Raw genomic sequence first — 21,557 nt, forward strand, 5'->3', positions numbered from 1 at the left:
CTTCTGTATTTAAATCTTGGCAAGGGCCTGTACATTGTTTGCAATTCTTCTATTCTTGTTGCCAACTTTTTCTGGAAAAATCATAGAAAATAAGGACACATCAAGCCACAACCACTTGGCTCCGCAGGGTTTATTTCTTCAAGCTCTCCCTCCCCATCCCCTTCTCTCTATTGATACTTCTAAAGAGCCTCTGGAGAATTTCCTGGGGCCCCAGTTGTACTCAGGGGATGCTTGAGAACATGCTAATCCCCTTTCTATTTCACAGTCCAAAAATTAAACATTTTGAAAGAAGAATTCTTCCAGGTGAGATTGACTGACTTCATCTCTGACAGGTTTTCTACTTCTGTTGAAGTGAGAAACAGAGAAAAATTAGGTGTTCTGCAACAGATTTTCTAAGAATACCATGAAAAGAAGCCCCTGATCTAAACCAGCCCCAAATTCCAATGCTTTGGACATGTCCTACAATCTACAAATTGTTAGCGCTACCTCCTTTAATAACACAGGGATTTGCTGGACTTCCAGAGACAGATTAAGTTACCATTTGCTGCCCAGTGCAGCATTTAGGGAAGATTTCCCTGCAGGACCAAGCCAATCGTTACTGGCTTTAAGAGTGATTCTTGGTGAAGAGAGATGAAAATTGAGAATCATTTACCAACATTCATCACTATGTTAAACTATACATCTTGGCCATCGAGTCAGAGTAAAACTTTGTTTTCTTGACATTTGTGTTTGCATGCTTTCAATACATTACATAAGACTCTGCAGTAAAATATTTACACTGTATTTGTTAGCTTTATGTCCGTCACTTGTCTAAAATATTTCCTCTGAATAAATAGTTTGACCCAGATTTATTTGTGGGTGGATCTGGATATTTTTCCCTGATGCATCTATTGAAGATCAGCTGCTGTGAATTGCCATTCAGAACCCTACAATACCAGGGAGCCAAGTGGTTGTGGCTTGATGTGTCCTATGTCTTATTTTCTACGATTTTTCCAGGAAAAGTTGGGAACAAGATTTAATCAACATTCTTATAATCACTCCTAATTATAAGAAGACACTAATATGTTGTGAATAACTAAATGGGGAGTTTGAACCATCCCCTAAGTGGAATGCCAAGCAGCAAATTGAATAGTGTATTTGATTCAATTATTGCGAAAAGGATGGCATCAACAATTCAGTGGCTCAGTCATGGGTTTGGCAATGAACTTGAAAATGTTCAGTTGCTTATACCATACAGGCATAGCCAAAGGATATATCATCTCAGTACAGATTTAAGATGACCCAACAATTATACTATTAATATAAACACAGTAGGGAGCCCAATCAGGGGTGGAGCACCCAGGGGGATTATCTTTCTCCTATCAAGATCAATTTTGGAATTTAATAGAATAATCAATTGGACAATTAGATCAGCTACATAAGTGTGTCTCCTTACAGACTTAACTCCAGGAACATGGTGCTACCATGGCTGGGCACTAGACTGAAGGCTATGTATTTTGCTCCCTAAAAGTTTGCCTTATGTTTCTGAAGACCAGGTATATGAGTAACACTGATAATTGGGCCAGTGCTGACTTAGTCACTGCTTCCAGTTGCAGGTCAATAAACTCTCCATCCTTACCTCACCTGCCATTCAGAACAAGTAAAGAGAGGACTGACCACAGGGGCCAAAATAAGAGTGTGAAGCAGACATGGCCATTGCTCTCAGGAATTTAGATCCTATTTCTCCCTTATATAGCTTGGATTATACTTTTTCTCCATTAAAATATTGGGTTGTGTTCTGAGTTGAATTGTGTCCCCCCCAAAAGATATGTTGCAGTTCTAACCTCTGATACCTGTGCATATGACATCCTTTGGAAATGGAGCTATGCAGATGTGATCTCACAAAGATGAGGACATACTAGATAAGGGTGGGCCCTGATCCAACTACTGATGTTCTAATAGGGAGAGGGAAATGCAGACACATGGACACACAGGGCAGAAGTCCATGTAAAACCAAAGCCGTTGCTCAAGTGATGCGTGCACAAGCCAAGGAACACCAAAGATCACCAGCAGCCACCAGAAGCAAGGAGAGGCAAGGAAGGATGCTGGATCCCTCGAAGGGACTGTGACCGTCATGACACCTTGTATTTGGACTTGCAGCCTCCAGAACTGGGAGAAAGTAAGTTTCTGTTGTTATAAGCCACCCAGGTTGTGGAAGGAAACTAACACAGGTTGATTTTTTTTCCTTCCAATTTAGTTACTTAATCTCTAAATCTTCTGTTTTTAACTTCTACAATGTTTGTCCCTCAAGATTTGAAGATGACATCTTCATTTAAAAATGTTTCTGGAAATGGCAGGTTTCATTGATGACTATGCAGTGGGATGTTTGCATATCAAGGGAAAAGAAAGGAAACACTCATTCGTGTGTTTAAATACATCACTCTTGCCAAAACAGAATTGAAGTCCATCCATGATATGACAGCTAAATGCAGACAAATTCGGCAGCAGAAAGCCTGCAGACCATGAGCTTTCCATCAACACTGCTCCCACAGGTAAGTGCACACAATCCCACTGTGTGGGAGAAATCTCTGGGGCTCACCAATGGGCTTCTCATAACGTGTTTCTGGTGGGCTGCCCTGAACGTTTACGAAGTTAAATGCTGATGGAGCGACAAACAGAGGATTCGAATCCTCTTCCTAAAATGGTTCTTTCTCTCAGGGTGTCAGTGAGGATTAAACACGGTAACATAGTTCTCACTGTGCACTAAAGGCCCAATGAAAAGAAACCCCTATGGTTTTTATTTACTATAAAGATGCCTAAGATTTTCTCATTGCAAATCACTCCAAATCCTTTGTGAAAGGAAGCAAACTAGAAAAAACAGGTCAAGTATATTCAAGAGGTGAAACTTACTAGTTCTTTTTCCAGAACTCTTCAAAAAACCTCTTGATGCCCCCCAGAAATGCCCTCATTTCTGTACCATGGCAACCAGTCTGTGCTCCACAGACACACACCCCAGATGATAACATGCTCACCCTCGATTATGCTGTGAGCTGTTAACCTATTGACAATGAACTGGACCTCACATCTTGTGTCTGCCCAGCAATAACCAATGAATTGGGAAATACTCGACCACAGGCCCTAAGGCCAAGCTGGCGCTACATTTTGCCATCCACACCTTTGACGGCCAGATTAACCCCTAATTTAGCTGATACCTATAGATGCTAAGTTTTAATTAAAGTAATTTAAATTTTTATTAATTTTATTATTTTTATTAATTAATTGAATTTTTTCCTTTGTGGAAAATAGTAGTTAAAATTCAGACACAAAAGTTATGTTTGAATAGGGCCGTTTTAGACATAACATCTGCAGGCTGGCGAGGTCACGGGTCCGTGCGTGACTGCCTGATGATGGCCGCCTCGCCAGGACGACCCCTAGGGGTGCTGAGAGCAGCCCCTCGGGCCCTCCTTCCGGAGAGCCTGTGAACTGCGGCTGTTGATGCTGCGACCTCCTTCACGCTCACGGAGCCCCTTCGGACGGGGCAGCTTGGATGCAGCCCTCCTCAGGGGCCCGCATGCCACCAAAGGGCGCCCCCACCCCTGTGCCGTCAGTGTGTGAGGCCCTGTCTGCAGCGGGGAGAACCCTTCCCCTGCCCTGGGCTCCAACCTTCTTCCCTGCTCCTGGGACCCACGGGGCAAGAGGTGCCTTTTGTTTTACTTACACAGGGGAGTGTGTGGTCTCAGCATAACGATCCCCAGTTAGACGAAGAGACTGTGCCCTGGCTCTGGGCACCGCGCCGAGTCACGGGAACAGCCGGCAGGTCAGAGAGCGAGCGAGTGTGGGGCAGCAGTGAGCACCTCAAGTTGTCCGTTGACATCAAATTTAATTATGTTTATTCTCATAAGTATTTTTGGTAACTTTTCATTTTAAAATGACTAAAAACGTAGGTTATAAAAACAGTACAAGGTATGTATACCCCATTTACCTTTTACCCTGAGTCATCATTTTTTAAATTCTATTTGCTTTATCATTCTCTCTCCTTTGATAGAGAGATATTAGATGATAAAGATATACATATGTGTATATTTATATGCACATATGTATATTTATATATGTGAACACGTGTGTATGTGTATATATACAAATGTACGTTATTTTTTGAACTGTCTGAGAGTAACTTGAGGATATCCTATGCCTTTACCCCTCAACGCTTCCATGTGTATTTCTTAGGCACAAGGACATTCTCTTACAAAACCCATAGTGCAATTTTCAAAATAAGGATGTTCAATTTTGCAATTCTGTTACCTAATCTACAGTCCATTGTCAGAGTCTCTCAAAGGTCCCCAAATTGTTTGCCATTCCAGGATTCACTCCAGAAACACACATTGCATTTGGTGATCATGTCTCCTTATCTCTCATTCGGTAACATTTCCCAGACTTTGTTTCAGTTGACTGGTTCACTTTTGAAAATTACAGGCCAGATATTTTACAGACTGTTCCTAAATTTGGGTTTGACTGATATCTCCTCAAGATGAGATCCAGATTAGGCATTTTGACAGAGGTATCCTGGAACAATGCTGTGACCTTCTCAGTCAACCATCTTAGGAAGCACCTGCTATGAGTTCATCCCATAACTAGTGATATTGACTTTAATCACTTGGATAAGCTGGTCTCCACCAGATTTCTCCACTGTACAGTAACTATTCTTTCCTTTATAATTAATAGGTACTCTGTGGGGAGAAAGTTTGAGATCATGAAAACCCTGTTTCTCATCAAAGTTTCACTCAACTAGTTTTCACATCAATTGCTGATTTTCCATCATCCCTTCTATATTTATTACGTCATTCTATTTTATTATTTTTGATTAATTTTAATTCTATAATTATTAGCACATATATTCTCCTACTTATTTCTTTTTACTTGTGTCAGTATGAACTCATAGATTTTTATTCAATGTGTTTTAATCTATTACTATCATGATTTATTATTATGCTTAAACTGACCCAGATTAACCAGACCAGTAGGAGCCCTTTCAAGCTGGCACTTCTGTCCTTTTGATCTGTCTCCATTAACCTTTGAGCAATTTCATACTTTCTAGCAAAATAAGAGGTTTATGAGCACTTTTAAGAAAATAATTATGTGTTTGCAGTAGCCACAGAAAAACACCACTGGAGTCAGCTTCCCCCGTGCAGGCCCTTGCCCTGAAGGCTCATGGATGCAAGAGAAGGGGCTAAGCCAGGCAAGGATAAGTATTGTGCGGCAGAAGCTCCTTCATGGGCTTAGGGGTTGGGGGCATTGAATAGAAAGAAAATGTGCTTATTCCACTTATTTCTTATTCAAAAATCTTTGAATGATCTTTGTCATAGTCTTATGTCACTTTCTCCATTCCCGCCACACAGAAGAGATGCAGAAGAAAAAAAATAATCAGATTCAAAAAGCATCATGGGTCTTATATATGCAGCGCTCATACCTCAGCCACCAGTATGCACTGACTGTAATCATATCAAGCATCTCTGCCCCAGGAGGTAAAAGCAAGAGGCAGCAACACAGAATGTGGGTGGGTTTCAGAGTGGACTGCGCGTGGGGTTTCAGACACCTCCCAGTTGGCCCACAGTGTAATGGAGTGGAGAAAACATGAATTCTGAAGGGAATGTAAAGGCAAGTTTATATTACACACTTAAACTTAAATTCCCATTCCCCTGTCACAAAGGGTTAAGGTGGCTAAATCATTCTCCACTCATAAACAAGAATGTTAAAAGATTTATTTTAACCACTAATACCTCCTTAGACCTTAAAGGAAGATTAATGGTGTGAGTAGAGGATCTAATTCTACTGCAAATTTTGCCTTAAGATCACATTTTCCTAGTAGATTACCTGATCACTGTGTATTAAACATAACACAGAGGAATTATACCTTGTCTTGATTGGAGGTAGCAACACAAACGGGAGTTCTGTCCTGGAAAGATGAGTTCTCCCTAAAACCTATTGAAAGGGGAGGGGAGTAGTAAGTTCGTCACAAATCCAACTAGAAAATCAAATTGTGCAAACTATGAACAAGTTGCCTCAGGGACTTTCCATAGATGGCCTTACGTCTGAGTTTGCCAGATATGGACCTGACCCCTGGAAGCGGGACAACACAAAATCCCAAGTCTACACACGTGATGACAGACTTGAAAGAGAAATAAATTATAGCCATAATAGCCTTGATTTAATCTTTTGGGCATGGTTAGACTGAGTACATGAAGTAAGGCCAAAACATGTCCTCACATACCTCATAACAAAGTAAGCCCTTTTATTTTTGCAATAGACATTAATGTTATGGCTTGGTTAGGCACCACCCCCCACACCCCTCCGCTTCGAGAAGCATTTCCCCTCCGCTGAAATCCAGACAAGGGAGGCGGGGGTGGGGAGAAGCAAGAGGCCGTAAGAACCAAATGGTCCAAACGTGCCCTTCGCCTTTGGTTATTTGGAAATGTGGTGACTTTAAAAGGAATTTAGAAATAAACGTGCGAGCCTGTGGAAAGTTAGCCCTGACAGAGTGTGTGAGGCGTCTCCTGGCACACGGACGGTGTCTGATAAAGTGTGTTCCAGAGGAAAGCGAAAAATTAAGTATTTGAGAATGTCATCCAAAAGCAAGGGAAAAATGCCAAATGGTTGGCAAAAGCACAGCTGAATCGTGAAGCTATACACAAGGCTGCCAAGTCACAGAGAATCCTCTTAGGTACAATTTACTAAACCAACTAAATCAGAGGCAGCCATAAATTACAGATGACTGGAGATGCTGGGGGACTCTGGAGTCACCTCTAAGCCTGTTAAAACCTTAACACTCTCATACCTGATAGCCTGGAAGGTTGGAAATAGTGCTGTGGTGAACTGATTAAAGAAGGCTTCGTGTGTGTGTGTGTGTGTGTGTGTGTGTGTGAGAGAGAGAGAGACAGACAGACAGACAGACAGACAGACAGACAGACAGACATGCTTGGCACCCGTTCTACCCCGCTGGTCCTGCCTCGTACCTCAGAAAATAAACGAAAATGCCTGAGGAAACAACCACATGGTGCCTGTGAAAAATGAAATCTGCTCCTAGAACAAAGGTGCCATCAGAGCTATTGAAGTCATGGAGCTGTCCCTGATTTTTAGAAACACAACGCCTGCGTCAGGCGCTTATGTGAAGCACTGTTCCTCCTATTAGGGGGATGCACAAGGGAAAGCAAAGAAGGATGTTAGGTTAGGAAACCAGCTCCCACCGTCCTGCCCCGAGTTGGTGAGTCTCTGCCGCCTGGCTGAGAGGGGAATGCTGCTTCCACGCCACAGGTCTCCTCGCACTCAGAGGCGCGGCTCTGTTCCTCGGAGCGGCTGTTTGCCTCAGAACAGCAAGGATGATTTGAATCCCTACTAATGCTGTGCCTTACAGTTACAGAAAACTGGCACGCACATTTAAATGTTTAAAGATCCAACTCTTCTTAAGTGTTGAATATCTTTTCTTCTTAAATATGCACTCAGAGAACCCAAAATGTAACTCCTAAAATACTGCCCAAAATTCAGTCCAGTGGCGAAATGATGGGATCTTAGTTGTGTCTTAAGATGATCATGAGATGGAGAAGAAAACGGGCGTGAGGCAGACATTCTGAACCATGAACTGCCTTTACAGGGAACACACCCGTGCGTCAGCAACTTCCCCAAAGGCCTTCCTCTCAAAAGTCTAGGCTGGGATTCTGGCACATTTGCCAAACAAGCAAGTATTGTCCTCTCAAAACTGACAACTGAAAACATAAATAATCCAGTAAAAAAGATACATGAGGCTGACTGATGAACAAAGAACTCTTAACACAGCATAAATGATATGTATTTAATTTCATGGCAGAGAGTAGAGACCTGGGAGTCAGACAGAATCCCAATTGTACCACTAACTGGGACTGATGACCTTGGGCAAGTGACCTAACTTCTCCATGCCCCAGTTGTCACATCTGTAAAATGGGATAATCAGAAAAATACTGGTGTTAGGGTTCACCAGAAAAACAGAACTAGTAAGATGTGTATGTATGCTATTTCTAGATACAGAAGGAGATTTTAAGAAATTGACTCACACAGTTATGGAAGCTAGTAAGACAAAGTCTACCAGGTGGGCCAACAGGCTGGGAACTCAGAAAGAGGCAGCATTGCCGTCCACGTCTGAAGGCTGTCTGCTGGCAGAATTCCCGCTTGCTTGGGGAGGTCTGACTTTTGCTCTATTCTGGCCTTCAGCTGACTGGATTATTATCATTCGTACTAGGTTAGGAGAAATGAGAGCCAGAGGAACCACTTTAATGACTTGTCAGGAGAGAGACCCAATCTTCTCCCAAAGAGTTGGGCAAGGCCTCACAAATGCATGGGAGGTTTCAGGAAGTGTGGGCAGAAGGAAAGAGGGGCTGGAACACTCCAAGACTAGGTGTAGCTTGGGGGAAAGCTGCCTAGGAGCAGAGGAGATTGGGAATAGGAGGACAGGGTGAGCCCCTCAGGCCTCCTCCAGGTGCCACTGGAAGCCTCTCTAAGACCTTGGGGGTGGGGCTGAGTGAGGGGGCATAAGATAACTTTAGCAGAACAGTTGTCTTTTTCTAAGGATCCTTTTAAGAAGAGATTCCAACACTCTCATGAACGAAGAATGACCATTTTGTCCACTGCCCTTAAGGACTACAGATTTAAATGAAGAGGAAGGTGTAAGGTGTATTAACAGTTGAAAATATAAAAAGGTTTCTTGTGTAGGATGTTTAAACTGCCTGCAGGTAGATCCCTGTAAGGAGAAAGCTTGGCCCAGTGAGAGAGTGGCAGAAAATTAAGCAACTTCTTTCAACAAGTGGCATTTCCATTCAGTGTTTTCCCATACTGTGCTGCTGATCTGTCATTTTCAATAAAGCTGCTCTTCTGAACTTTTACCATTAATAAAGTCAGACACCAATTTATTCTGCTCAGAAGGTTCAAGCATAACACTGCATGTTAGACAGTGACAAATTATGTTATTGCACCCTAACTCCAGTAGACATTTCATCATCCAAAAGAAAAAGAGAGGAAGAAAGTTAAGTTATACAATTAGGGCACCCACAGATCCTCACACATGGGAGGTTAGGAGCAGGGCATTCAGACCAGGAATCAAGAATAGGTTGCAAAACCACTTTTCATTCAAGACCAAGAAGACTCCCTCCTGAGACATCACTTCAACCCTTGTCTCTGCAGTTTTTTTGATTAAACTGAAGACTTTTTTCCCTTGTGGAAACCACATACATTTTATAATAGGTTTTAGTGAAAAAATAAAATTCCTTTTACATAAATTAATTTTAGAGTCAACTCTGTTTGAATTCATCTTCTCATCTACCTTATCCCCTCAATATCTTAGCAGTGGAAAGAAATGAACCCTGATCTGAGGCCCACCAGGTGCCTGAAGAAGTGGGTAGCAAATGAAAGAAGAGATGACCTGGCATCCATATGCCACTGTTCAGACCCAGGAGTTGTTATAATCATCTGACCTGTGTTGATCTTGCTCACATTTGCCTCGACTGCTTTGAAAATTCTCATGTGTCCAGGCTAGAAGACTAGGAGGCAAAACCATATGGATAAAGGTAACCACAGCTTCTCTTTCCAGCTTCCCTGAAAAAGGAGAAAGCAATAGAGCAAGGTCAAGTTTACTTCTATTCATTTTGTATTTATCAAGCATCTATCGTTGAAAGATTACATGATAGGCAAGATGTAACCATTGAATGCTTTCAATAGGCTAGCCACTTTCTGAGTCCATTAACTCAGGAGGAAACAAGATCCTTTTCTTCAAGAAACTGATCCCTCCCACCACCATAAATTGTTAAGTAATAAAACATATGCAAGTAGCTGCCCTAACAGATAGCAGAGATGACATGTTCAATAGGATTTCTATAGATAAGGAGATGGTGAGTGTTCGGAGCCTTCAGAGCTGAAAAAGATGTAGGGTCTTCAGCTGACTTCCAGAGATGAGTAGGACCTGGATGAGCAGCAGGGAAGGGGTATTCAGTCTCGGTGGAGGGAAGGCAGTGGAGTACTCAGGCTTAGTGGAGGAAGGTTTGGGACCCTTCCAGGAGCTCCCAGGAGATGGCCTACATGAGCAGAGAGGGTATGTTGGGGAACAATGCAGGAGAAGGGTGGAGAAGTCACATGGTCACATTGTTATCAGACTGCTTTCTGGGGAACCCCATACTTGCTTTTTTCCCTTGCCAAGATCATAGTCCAGCTGAATCACTATGGTGACTTAGAAAAACTGGCCCAATGCCCAGCACATACTAGGTGCTCAGTAAATGAATGGCCCATATACTTTGCTGCTATACATTCTCCCATCACAGTGACCCATTATTCAACAGCCCTATGACTATGGATATAGGATGAAAGTCAGACCTTGAGAAGCATCTCACTTGCCTTGGCTACCACACATTTGTAGTCTGGGTTGAGTGTGGGACACAATCAGATGCCACCTATATTCAAGTTTTTGTTGTAGGTGATGACAGAGTATGAAATCTTTCAGACATTTTTTTCTTGAGGCTTTCAGAAAACCAGGAATTTTATTTCAGAAAATAAAATACATATTCCCCTGGCTGGTGCCAAAATCCCTTGTGAGAGTAAGGTGGGGGCCTGGTTTGACGATGGAAAAGAATCACCAATAGGTTATTACTCTTACTACATGTTCTCCAAAATCAAAATCAAGAAAAGGGTGACTGTAAAGCCATATCTGGAAAAGGAAAGCTCAGAACTTAATAAAGCACTTCAGCTTCAGAGAACCACCCTGGTGTTACTTCAGTGGCAGCTTAAGCAGAGGTGCATCAATTGCCACGTTTCCCTCCCTCACCTGTGGCAATCACGGAAGCACAAAACGGAGCCTCCTTCTTGTCTTTCTGAGAGACTGAGATGCCAATGCACAAAGGACATACCACGTTTATGAGAAATAAACATGTGCTGAGTTAAGCCGATGAGATATCTGGGTTGTTCATGGGGCAAAACCTAGCTTGCTCTGACTAAGACAAATATATAGAACAAAAACAGGAGACTGTGGAAGGAGAATAACACTTCAAAATGTGTAGAAAGTGTTAAACTCTAAAATCTACAATATATTATTTCATTTTTATAGGGAAAAATAGCATATCACTGTCTGGCTCATTTCCCTTCCCCCTAATACATATACCCATAAAAGCTTTAAAACAATTAAGGTACAATATTAGTATTCTTCAGAAGAGTGGTTATATTTTAAATAAATTGATCATACATGAGATCAAAAAAATACTGTCTGTGCATTCCATTAGCCTACTCTGGAGACAGATAATACTAACAGCTAAAATATTGAACACGTAATATGTACTAAGTACTTTGCTGAGTGCTTTATATTACTATTGTGTCTAAATCTCATTACAACTCTGTTGTCTCCATTTTATGGATGAGAAAACTGGAACTCAGAGAGGTTATGTCCTTGCCAAGGGTCACACAGCTGATAAATGGTAGAGTTGAGATGACTCCAGAGTGTGACCTCAAAGCCCACCTGCTTAAGCAACATGCTGTATTATCCTCCTCATTTTTCCCCAGCCCAGAGAGACTAAATGGTTCTCCCAAGGTCACAAAGTTAACTACAGGAGAGCCCAACTGGAGTCTAGATGTTTTTGCTTCTTCACTGCCCCCTCTCACCCCAGCCTCTCCCCCTGTCTTTATCTCCTCTTCTCTGCCTATTTCTCTGCCTATCCAGGACTCCATGTTAGAATCCTGGGTTTTTCTAGCTCCAAGGGAGAGCACTTCTAAGAAAATCCATAACACTATCCTTCTCTATTAAAAAATGGCCAATGCACAGATATTGGTGGCTGACTGACTTTAGCAAGATCATCTCACCAGTCACCTCCAAGTTCATCACCTGCTTTTGCTATTTATGTGATTTTATAATTATTTAGCCTCCCAGGTAATTCTGATGGGCGGTCAGAACAGGAAACCCCCAAAGAGAAGGTAAATGTTGAGTAATATGAGTTGGTCCATGCGCTCCTCCTGTGTAGAGACTGTTCCTACACCAGCAACTGAGGGACTGGTTTGACTTTCTTCTGGGAAAGGCTGGCTCCCCACAGTGCCCTCAGCTTCCATTGTGAGGCAGCCATGGTGCCGCCAGCCCCAGGAGTGAGCTCTGAGGAGGAAGCAGGGGAACAGCATGCGCAGACCCATTGCCCTGTTTTGTGTGAGCCGTCCCGACGTCCAGTACCAGTCAAGGGCGTGAGGGAATGCTTCTTGAGAACACTCTTCTTAGGGGACAGTTTTAAGGGTCCGGTACACCTTTGGAGAATTCCTGACTTCCTCAGCGTTTCATTCCAAATGACATGTTCAGCTGAAAACGGGGAAGCGGCAGAAAGGAGAGGGTAGGCCTCCGTGGAAGCTGGTTGCAAGCCGAGGCCGGAGGAGTGGCCGCCAGGTTGTCAACATTTCCATGGCTCATCATGGCAAAAGCAGACAGTGCGGCCGCAGGGCCCTGAAGTAGCTGACACATCCTATCCCTCAACTTCTTAGTTGTTTTATTTCCTTTCAGACTCAGAAAACTTAGATGGGGCTGAGGAAGGGTGGAGGTATCAAGTTCTCAGCTTACAGGAGAAACTTAGGGCCTGCGAGGGTTGTTTGGGCAGAGGTGAGGACACCACAGCTCAGTGACCAACATCCGCCCGCAACACCACCCTGCCTGTGGGGACTCCTTATCCCGGGCCTTGTGCAGAGACCTCCGGCCGGCCTGCAGCCCAGCAGAAGCACAGCGGCCACCTCTCAGGCTCACACAGCTGAAGAGAACTGAACAGACTCAGCGTCTGGCTTTCAAAATCAGAGAAAAGTTCCTAAGGGTGATCTCAGAAGGGGAGGAGGGATAAACAAGAAAAAAATTGTTAAAAAAAAAACAAACCCATGGTTTTTGTTCCCTTGCCTCCACGTGTATGAACCAGCGGTGTGTGCATTCCCAGCACCTTCTCCCTTCATAGCTTTTTTTTTTCCCCTTCTGAAGGTTAGCAGATCTGAGCCAAGTTTTCTCTCTTCTTTCCCTGGAGAAAACAGAAAAAAAAAAAATTCCTGTGTCCTGCATTTTAAAACATCTGGTGGGGCCAGGGGGAGAAAACATGCAAGGGCTATATATAATTTAACTTACCTTTTGGGATAGTTTTTATTACACTTACTCTCTTGGATACACAAAAAAGTTTGGCATTTCCCCCATTAGTTAATGGGTTCGGAATTTTATTAATCAGTGTCTAAATGTTCATAAAATAATGCCACCTTTTAAAACCAGGGGCAAGGACTATTTCCAAATGCTTCCAGTCAGAAGAAATAATATTAAAATGCAGGTTGCATATGTGCTAAAACCAGTCTTTGGGGAGTGGGCCATAAGCTCTCAATTATCTCCATCACCTCCAGAACCAGAGATCAAGGCAGAAATGCAGCTGAGGACGGAGTCTGCAGGGCCCCCAGGCCACCTAGCTGAATTCACTTCCCTCCACCCATGTGGGCGCCACTGGAAACCCACCTCTAGGCTGCCCTCGGAGCCCTGGGGTATTATCACTCATCCCCAGGGAGTGTGTTGATGGTCCAGGGTGGTTCTTCGTGGAGATTACATGCTGCCCTTTAGATGCCGAGAAAGCTGAAAGTGTATCTTACATATTCCTTTTTTTTTTTTCCAGAATACTTACTCCCTCCATCATTTAGAGTGACTATTTGCTTATGGCAACTTCTCCCACTAGCTGGTAATGTTGAGAAGAGCAGAAACCATGTTTTGTTGACATTCAATGTCAAGCACCCAACACAGAGCCTGATAAAAAGTAAATGCTTAATATAATAGTTAACAAATGCCCAGCAATTCCATGGCTAGGTAAACACTGAAGAGAAATGAGTACATTTGTTCATTAAATATCATGGATACAGATGTTCATAACAAATATGCTCTTACTAGCCAAAAGCTGAACACAACCCACATGTCCATCAGCAGTAGGAAGATAAATAGAATGTGGGGTATTTGTGTAATGGAATAACCAGAAACGAAAGCATAAGAAAAAGAAGCAACTAGACTATTCAACACAATATTGAGCAAAAAGAAGCCTCAAAAACATGTGATTACATTTGTATTAAATTTCAAGAATAAACAATGAATCTGTGGTGGCAGAAGTCAGAACAGTAATCACTGTCACAGTAGTTACTAGGGGGATGGGTGGTGTCAGTGGGTGGGCAGGTGCTGGGTGTGACTGGGAAGAGTCCAGCATTGCTTGAAGAGCTGGAACTCCTTCCTTCAGACTGAGATGGAACAGATGCTGAATTGTTCCAAATTGAGAATGAAAACTACGTTTTAGGGCTCTAAGAATTTGGCCTAATTCATTGCCCCATAACAAGGAAAAGATCCGCAGCTTGTCCTTATTCATCCTGATTTGCAGCACCTAGAAAAGGACCCAGTGAAGAGTAAAGATATTTTTGAATGAAGCCAAGCTTCAGGCCCTTGCACCTTCCCGTGGCCATGCTCCCCCACTGGTGCTCCCATCCAGTGCCCGCCATGCTCGCCCCACATTCTCCCCCTGATGAGAGCCTGCTGGGCCTGGGAGACCAGCTGCTACCTCCAGGCAGTGTATCTAAACCCTCAGCCAGTTCTTTCGCCTGGCCTTCCTTTTTCTTTTCCCTACTTTCCCACTTACCCAGACTCGACAGTTCAACCACCTGTAACATATTCCTCTCCCTCATATGCCACAGCTACTCTGTAGCCAAGAGCTCATGGCATGAATCTGTTCTTTCCTTTTAGTTCCCAACACTATCATCCCAGCTCAGGCCTTGATTACTTCCAGATACATCCTCCAAGAACCTCCAATCCATAGTTTCCGCCAGGTCAGTCTTCCTCCAGCACAGTTTAAGTCATGGCACTCTCTTGTCCATGAATTTTCAAAGGCTCCCCACTGCCTAACAGGTAGGACACCGTACTCTTTGACCCAGTGATGAAGGTCTTCTAAAAATAGGTCTCAGAAGACCTTTTTAATCTTTCTTTCTTCTTACTCCTTCACACACACACCCTTCATTTTAGTCAAACTGAGTAATTCGAATTCCGCCAACAAACATGGCAGCTTCCCACCCAGCCCCGATGCCGCGCTACGGCTCTTCCTCCCACGGGAACGCCCTCCTCTCTCGTCGCTCCACCTTGCACCCTCCATACCACCAGCAGTTCCAGCTGAAATCCTGACTACACGTACACACCCTACACGTTGCCTCCCCAGTGTGCGCTCCCAAACTCCTCCCTTGTTCCTGTTCTCAACAGATACTTTTCTTCTATTTGTGTTATTCTTGTGACACTTACCTACCATATGCTATCTCACTGTGACTTGGGTCCCCTTCTAAATTGCAAGCTCATTCATGGCAGAGCAACAGGTCTTATTCCTCTTTCAACCCACACAGTATCTTGTCCTGGCGAAAGATTAAATGCCTGTTGATTGAAATAATAAATGCATGAAGGAAAGTAAATCAACCCTCAATTTGCTGTTATACTAAATAAGACTCAGTACATTAATTTATGTGTAGAAGTAAATGTCAAAAGGATTATACACAAAAGATATTTTAACTGTAATTGGGGACAACCCACTAAATGAAAAGAGTGGCTGTAATGATGGTGTTAGTTAGGAAGCCAGAGATAAGTGAGAGGAGAGGGTGGGGTGACCACAGAGAAATTGAGACTAGCAAGTTGAGACTACAGACAGTGTCCACCATGGAGAAAATCCTTAGCAGGAGGAGTAAAACCACAGAGACATTCCACAAGCTAGAGTCCAATTGGGCATGTTCCTGGGCTGTCTAAAAGTAACCTTTCCTCATTATAAAATCATTAAAATAAATCTGCATTGCAGTTTTGCCCGCCCCTTGGTTGGCAGAGAGAATTCTGGGAAAGAGCATGCACAGTAGTGATTAGCTTACATTATTGGCAGCCTGTCAATCAACACTTGTTTGCATAACAATACCGCTCCAAAAAGCCATTGCAAACCCCATAAAAAGAAACTTCCAGAATTTTCAGGGCCTGACACTAGGTCTAGGCCCACTCTATTACAGAGCGTAATAAACTTCCCTGCCTGCTTTCTTGACTTTGGTTTAGCTCACTTCCCTGCATCACAGAACTGAGAGTTCTTTTCTAACAATGGGATGTCACGTATGCAGTATTGGAGCTTCCCGATTAGGAACTCTTCTGCTTTGGATAAAATCAGTCTTACGGACTGGCAAGGCCTGATGTCTCAGAGTTCTCAGGACATATTTGTCTCTAATGCGGCCAAGTATAACCTTATAATACCACTCAGCTCAAAATAAAACAAAACTGTCACATTCTCTTTGCCATCTGCTAAAATGTATAGCTTTGGGAAGGTGACTGACTTGTTTGAGGCTCCCCTCCCTCCCTGAACACTGCAAGATGCTCTAATTTCCTCTCCAGTCCTCCTAGGAAGCTATAATAAGAGGCAGTTTGAGGCCAGCTCCCTGCTGCTTATGGATGCCTCCACCTCTGAGTTTACTAAGACCCAAGGAGCTTTTCCCAGGGAGGAGAGAAACATTCCAATCTGTTGACATACAAACGTCCAGGGAATAGTCCAGAGGAAGCCATTGTACAGGAAGGAGACTAAAGAGACTGTGTGGCGGAGGCTTCAGGAGAACACCGGGTCACAGGCTTGAGCACGCAAAGTGCGAAAAGGAGAAAGCGCCTCTGCCAGCTCCTTCTGATGAGCGCACACACTGAGCACCGGGACTTTAAAAGTACCCAAACAAATGTGAAGGTTTTCCCTGGAAAAATCCGTGGTCCCTGGCAGCAAACCCTGAGGTGAATTGTGAAGGGCCAGGCAGTCCTGGCCCATTTCTGCTCAAGCCCTCTGTACATGAAAGCTACTGCTCACTTGTCAGGCCAGAACTCCGGGCCATGCTCCCTGCTCCCTCCGGCTCTCCTCGGGGAGGACTCGGTTATGCTGCCAGCTGGCAGTGACTCCGAGCAAACTGGCAGGGTCCCACCTTGCTTTAAGTGAATGCATGTGCGCTTGGCAAACTCACAGCGAATACCCATTAGCTTGGTCCACTGCCCCTTGCAGGAAGGTGAAGACAGCCTTCGACCAACAAGGGCAGAGCCGAACTCATGCAGCCATCATCCCCTGAGGAGCGGGGAAGAGACCTCTACTCCCCAAGGCCCTGTACGTACAGAGACTTTCTGTTCAAGGACGCAAATGCTGGCACTTTCTCATGCACTCGATTTTCCCTATGCATTTCTGTGGCTCTGCTGTATCCAAAGTTGAGAGAAATTGGTAGAGCTGAAAAACCCCAAACAAGTTAGCCATTGAGCCTGAATCTCAATATGCCCCAGGGAACACAGCCCAGAAAGAAATTGTTAATTAAATCTCAGTGGAAAACTAAGTCTGACTACAGTCATCCTGGGTCTAAATGGATCAGCTGAAGAGGAGTGGCGATTCCTCCTGTGGGCCTGCCAGCTAGGACGGGGCTGTCCGTACTCCTGCCTGGGGGCCCTTGAGCCATGCTGGACAAGCAAGTCAGAGGCACCCTCACCCTCCTGGGGTACATTTTCCTCTTGGTCGCATTCTCTCCCCCACCCCAGTTTAGGTAAACTCTTCAAAACAATGGACTTCCTATTTGATGACTCTGGTTGGCTCTTTGAGAAATACTGGTGAGAAGATCAAATGCCATTCACCTTACCAGCATGTGTGGGGTGGCTGGGTGGGCGGGGCAGCAACACATGCTTATGGGCAGCAGAGACAGTTTGGAAATCCTTCTGCAGAGAGTGCGAAGTCATCACAAGCAGAAGGCTCCCGGGGGGCTCTAAGGGCCCAGCTTTGGTTGGAGGCCACCCGGCGAAGTGGCAGCCTTCTGGGTGCAGGGCTGCATGGCTCCCTCCAGCTGCTGTCAGCACAGGAAGAACAGGTGTGATGGAGGCCAGGCTGGAGAGTCTGAGGGGCAGTGAGGCACAGGAGGGAGGGTGGTGGCAGGAGAGGGGTGACATCCGGGGCAACCATCAGGTCTGCCTAGGAGGAAAGTGAAGGCAGGAGGTGGCTAAAGGATGGAGATCAAATCCAGGGCTTGGGAGACTGAGGAACATTCTGTAAATCCTCACACAGAAACCGTCTTCTTTTCGAGGCCTTCCCTGAGCAGAGCTACCGAAGGGATCTGCTGAGCCCCTTGGGGCCTGGGACCTCCTTGGGGCCTGGGACCTGCTCTCCTGTGCTCTTCAGCACGCGCAGACCTCCCCACTGTGTGCCCAACTGCGCTCCTTGTCCACACCCCATATGTTCTCTGCTCCACTCGATCCTTCCACTGGGCCAAAGAGAAAGGCGGAGAGGAGCTGAGAAGAGGAGGGTCAGGGAAGGGAGCTGTCAAAGGCAGGGGCAGCAAAGATGGTGCCTAGCAGCTTTTTGTCTCCATTTCTACAAAAACAACTATGACGTGGACGACTATTTAGGAGGGAGGGGCAGGGACACAGGAAGTCTGCCACCCTCACCTTCAGGCCCATCAGCCACCACTCAGGCCCCCCCAGGAAGGGGCAGGAGGAGGCTGGGGAGGCAGCAAGCTGGCCGACCCTGGCTCCCCCTACGTTTCCACCCCATCCCTCCCTCTGGCAAGAAAAGGACAACACCCACCCCCACCTTCCGCACCTACTCATCCTGGGGTTGGGGATGAGCATCAGGACACCCCTGCAGTCCCAGCAGCCCCTGCTAGGGAGCAGGGTCAGGTTAGGCTGCAGCCTGTTCGTGCCGGCCTTGCATTCTTTCAGGAGATAAACAAAAACAAATGAGAGCCCTGTTTTAATGTTTTTTCTGTGTTAATTTTTGAGAACTAACACAGAGCACATCTGTGGAAATTCTCAGTGAAGCTAAAATACCATTTGATTGCAACATCCCACTCCCCAAAATGCCGTCCTCGGCTTAGTCCTGCTGATAGCTTCTACTTGGCCAGCCCCAGGTCCTTGGCACTGTACGCAACATGAATTGGCCCGTTGACGAAGGTGCAGGAAAGGGTGCACCTTTAGAGCTGCCTTTAGAACAGGGTTGAGACAGTCTTTCAGGAGGCAACTTGATGCCTCTGTTAAAGGTGTTCTCTTTGCATCACCACCAATTCTACCTCCAGGAACTCATCTTAGAGAAATATGCAAAGTTTATGAATAAAAACAGTAATAGAGGTGTTTTTTATAAAATCAGGAAAAAAAAGGTCAAAAAGTAGGAATTTAGTTGATGAGTTACAGCACAAAGGAATATTTCTAAACCATTAACAATTATATATTATGATGTATTTATTACAAAAAGATGTTCATATTAAAGGAGGTAAGTAAGAGGGACTTACAAACCATACAATCCTATTTTGGTCAAATAAAACAGAAGAAAGGGAGAAAGGAAAAAGGGAGGGAAAGAGCCTAAGGATATTATACTTTAAAATGTTCCTCTATGTGGTAACTTTACTTTTTCTGTAGGCTTATTGTACTTTATAAGTGTCTTATGAACTATAGTATTTTTCAATTAGAGGCAAAAATCATAGTACTTACACACACACACACACACACCCTGTCAGCTTAGCTGATCTTCTCTGCAGTGAGATCCCCCTGCCAAGGGCCCTGGGGGTGGGGGGAAGCTCCAGGGCCTGCGTGGTGGCTGCATGTTCTCAGGCGCCTTCCCCACACCACGAGGCCAGGCGGCACGGAGGGCCGCGTGGTGTGGAGGGCAGAATGGTGGGATACCTGGCTCTCCCAAGTTCTTCTCTTACAAGCACAGGCATGTGAACCAAACCAAATCTCCTGTTACAGAATATTTTTGTTTCCACTGCCCAAAACACTGAATCTACAGGAAAAAGAGAAAGCCCTGAAGGGCTATGCTGGCTCTAAGTAGGTTATTTCAATCCATGGCTTCACATTCTTGGTCAAAATAGTTTAAACGTTTGTTTCCTGCTGAGAAGCGGGGAGCATGTGCTGCCCAAATGGCGGCTGGTTACTAAGTGTCCCGGAGCCTGGCCGGGGGGTGGTGTCCAGCAGCGCCAGCTCCTCCCCTCTGCCACCATGCTGCATGCCGCAGGGTCCTCTTCCACAGTGCTGGGTGATATGAAGTCAGGAACAGCCTGTAATCAGCCAGTCCTTGTCCCCCTGTTAGAGGAGCTACATGGTTAGTGTAAGGGGTAAGAGGGGTTCCAGTGGGAGGCCAAGGAAGATGCCACATGGGCAGCACCCAGGACCCCCCCCCCCAACCCCTGGTCTAACCAGAGCAGCAACACTCTATCTCTTTCATATGTTAAGGTTCCAAGTGAGATTTCTACAAGAACAAGTTTAAAAACCACCAGCTTAATAATGTAACTCTGATAGTCCCTAAGCACAGTACACTTACCAGTATTTTTCATTTGAGGCAGGCATTGATCACCTGGACTCTTTTTCCAATTTCCAGCATGATTTATTTATTCACCCAGAGCAAGGTGACACTTTTGGAAACAGCCTGAGAAACAAGATTCAGATATGCACCAGGCAAGGGTGTGTTATTAACTTTCTTCCCACAAAGAGAGTGGGAAATCCAGGAAACTGGCATCTCTGCAGGGACCTGGCACTACTTAGTTCTGGCACTGGGCAAGTGGCTCTATGCGAGAGTGCTTGAAAGTGGAGTGGAGCTGTCTGGGGCCCTTTGCTTGGGTTTTATTGGCTATTTTCTTTCCATATGAGGAAACGGTTCATTGCTCTGTTCTCCATGGCACCTGCTGTTTTGCAATGGTGATGTCTATGCCTGTGCACATACCGATGCGCACTGTCCTTTGGTAGTGAATATCTGCAGTTTAGAAGCGCATTGAATGAGGAACATTACATGCCAAACTTTATTTCTCAGAATGAAAATACCAATGCAGAACTTTCAAAGTACCTTACTCTTTGAGTAAGCAACTCTGTTTCTGGAAAGAAGAGGGAGGAAGAGGATAAGAGAGCAGGAGGAGAAGACAGGGGAGTGGAGGAGGGGACAAGAAGAAAAGAAGATGAAGAAATGAAAATTCATTTATTTTAGAGCAAACTTTTTAATCTCAAAATCCCAAGTATGTGAGATTTCAGTTCTGCATGGGCTAGGGAATTGTTCGCTTGTCAAGTTTTCATCAAGTTGAAAAAGCAAAACCATCTATGGGAAGGGTTGCTTGAGGACCTGGATTTGATGGCATTTTGTTGTCGTCTCGTGTGCGATGTTGGTGAGGGCCATGAGGAGCATGAAAGTCATGGGGACAGAATCCAAAGCAACTTCGCCCCAAAACTTCACCTTTCTTTGTCCTCTCTCTCTGTATCTCCCCCATCTCTTTCAGAAACACATACACATAAACAATCTCTCTCTCTCTCTCCTCTCAGTGTAACTGCTCAAGGTTTCATGCTGAGCCCGCTCTGCACAACCCCTACGTCCACTCTGCCCAGGCAGGGTAAAGGTCTGTGCAGCCTCTCTGTCAGCCATATGTGGATGTTTGGCTTCCCCAAAACATAGTGCACACAAATCCGATGCCCAGCATTAGAATGAGAGGAGGCTAAAGAGTTTCCTGTAGCTTACAGAGGATCTACGTTGGATTTAAATTAAATTGAGTATTGCCCATATTTT

At 44.7% G+C, this 21,557-nt stretch overlaps 1 long non-coding RNA gene across 2 annotated transcripts in view; it reads right to left on the reverse strand.

The window, feature by feature from the left end:
• Positions 1-5,612: 5,612 nt before the first annotated feature.
• The window catches only part of LOC108391295 (uncharacterized), a 207,216-nt gene continuing 191,271 nt past the window's right edge, over positions 5,613-21,557 (reverse strand). For both annotated transcript variants that reach the window (XR_012129609.1, XR_001851729.3), the window contains exons 3-5: positions 12,878-13,013; positions 9,474-9,594; positions 5,613-5,958 (exon numbers count right to left, since the gene is read on the reverse strand). This is a non-coding gene — a long non-coding RNA (uncharacterized lncRNA). The remainder of the gene's footprint in view (positions 5,959-9,473; positions 9,595-12,877; positions 13,014-21,557) is intronic.

Source organism: Manis javanica, chromosome 3, assembly GCF_040802235.1.
Source record: "Manis javanica isolate MJ-LG chromosome 3, MJ_LKY, whole genome shotgun sequence".
NCBI lineage: Eukaryota > Metazoa > Chordata > Mammalia > Pholidota > Manidae > Manis > Manis javanica.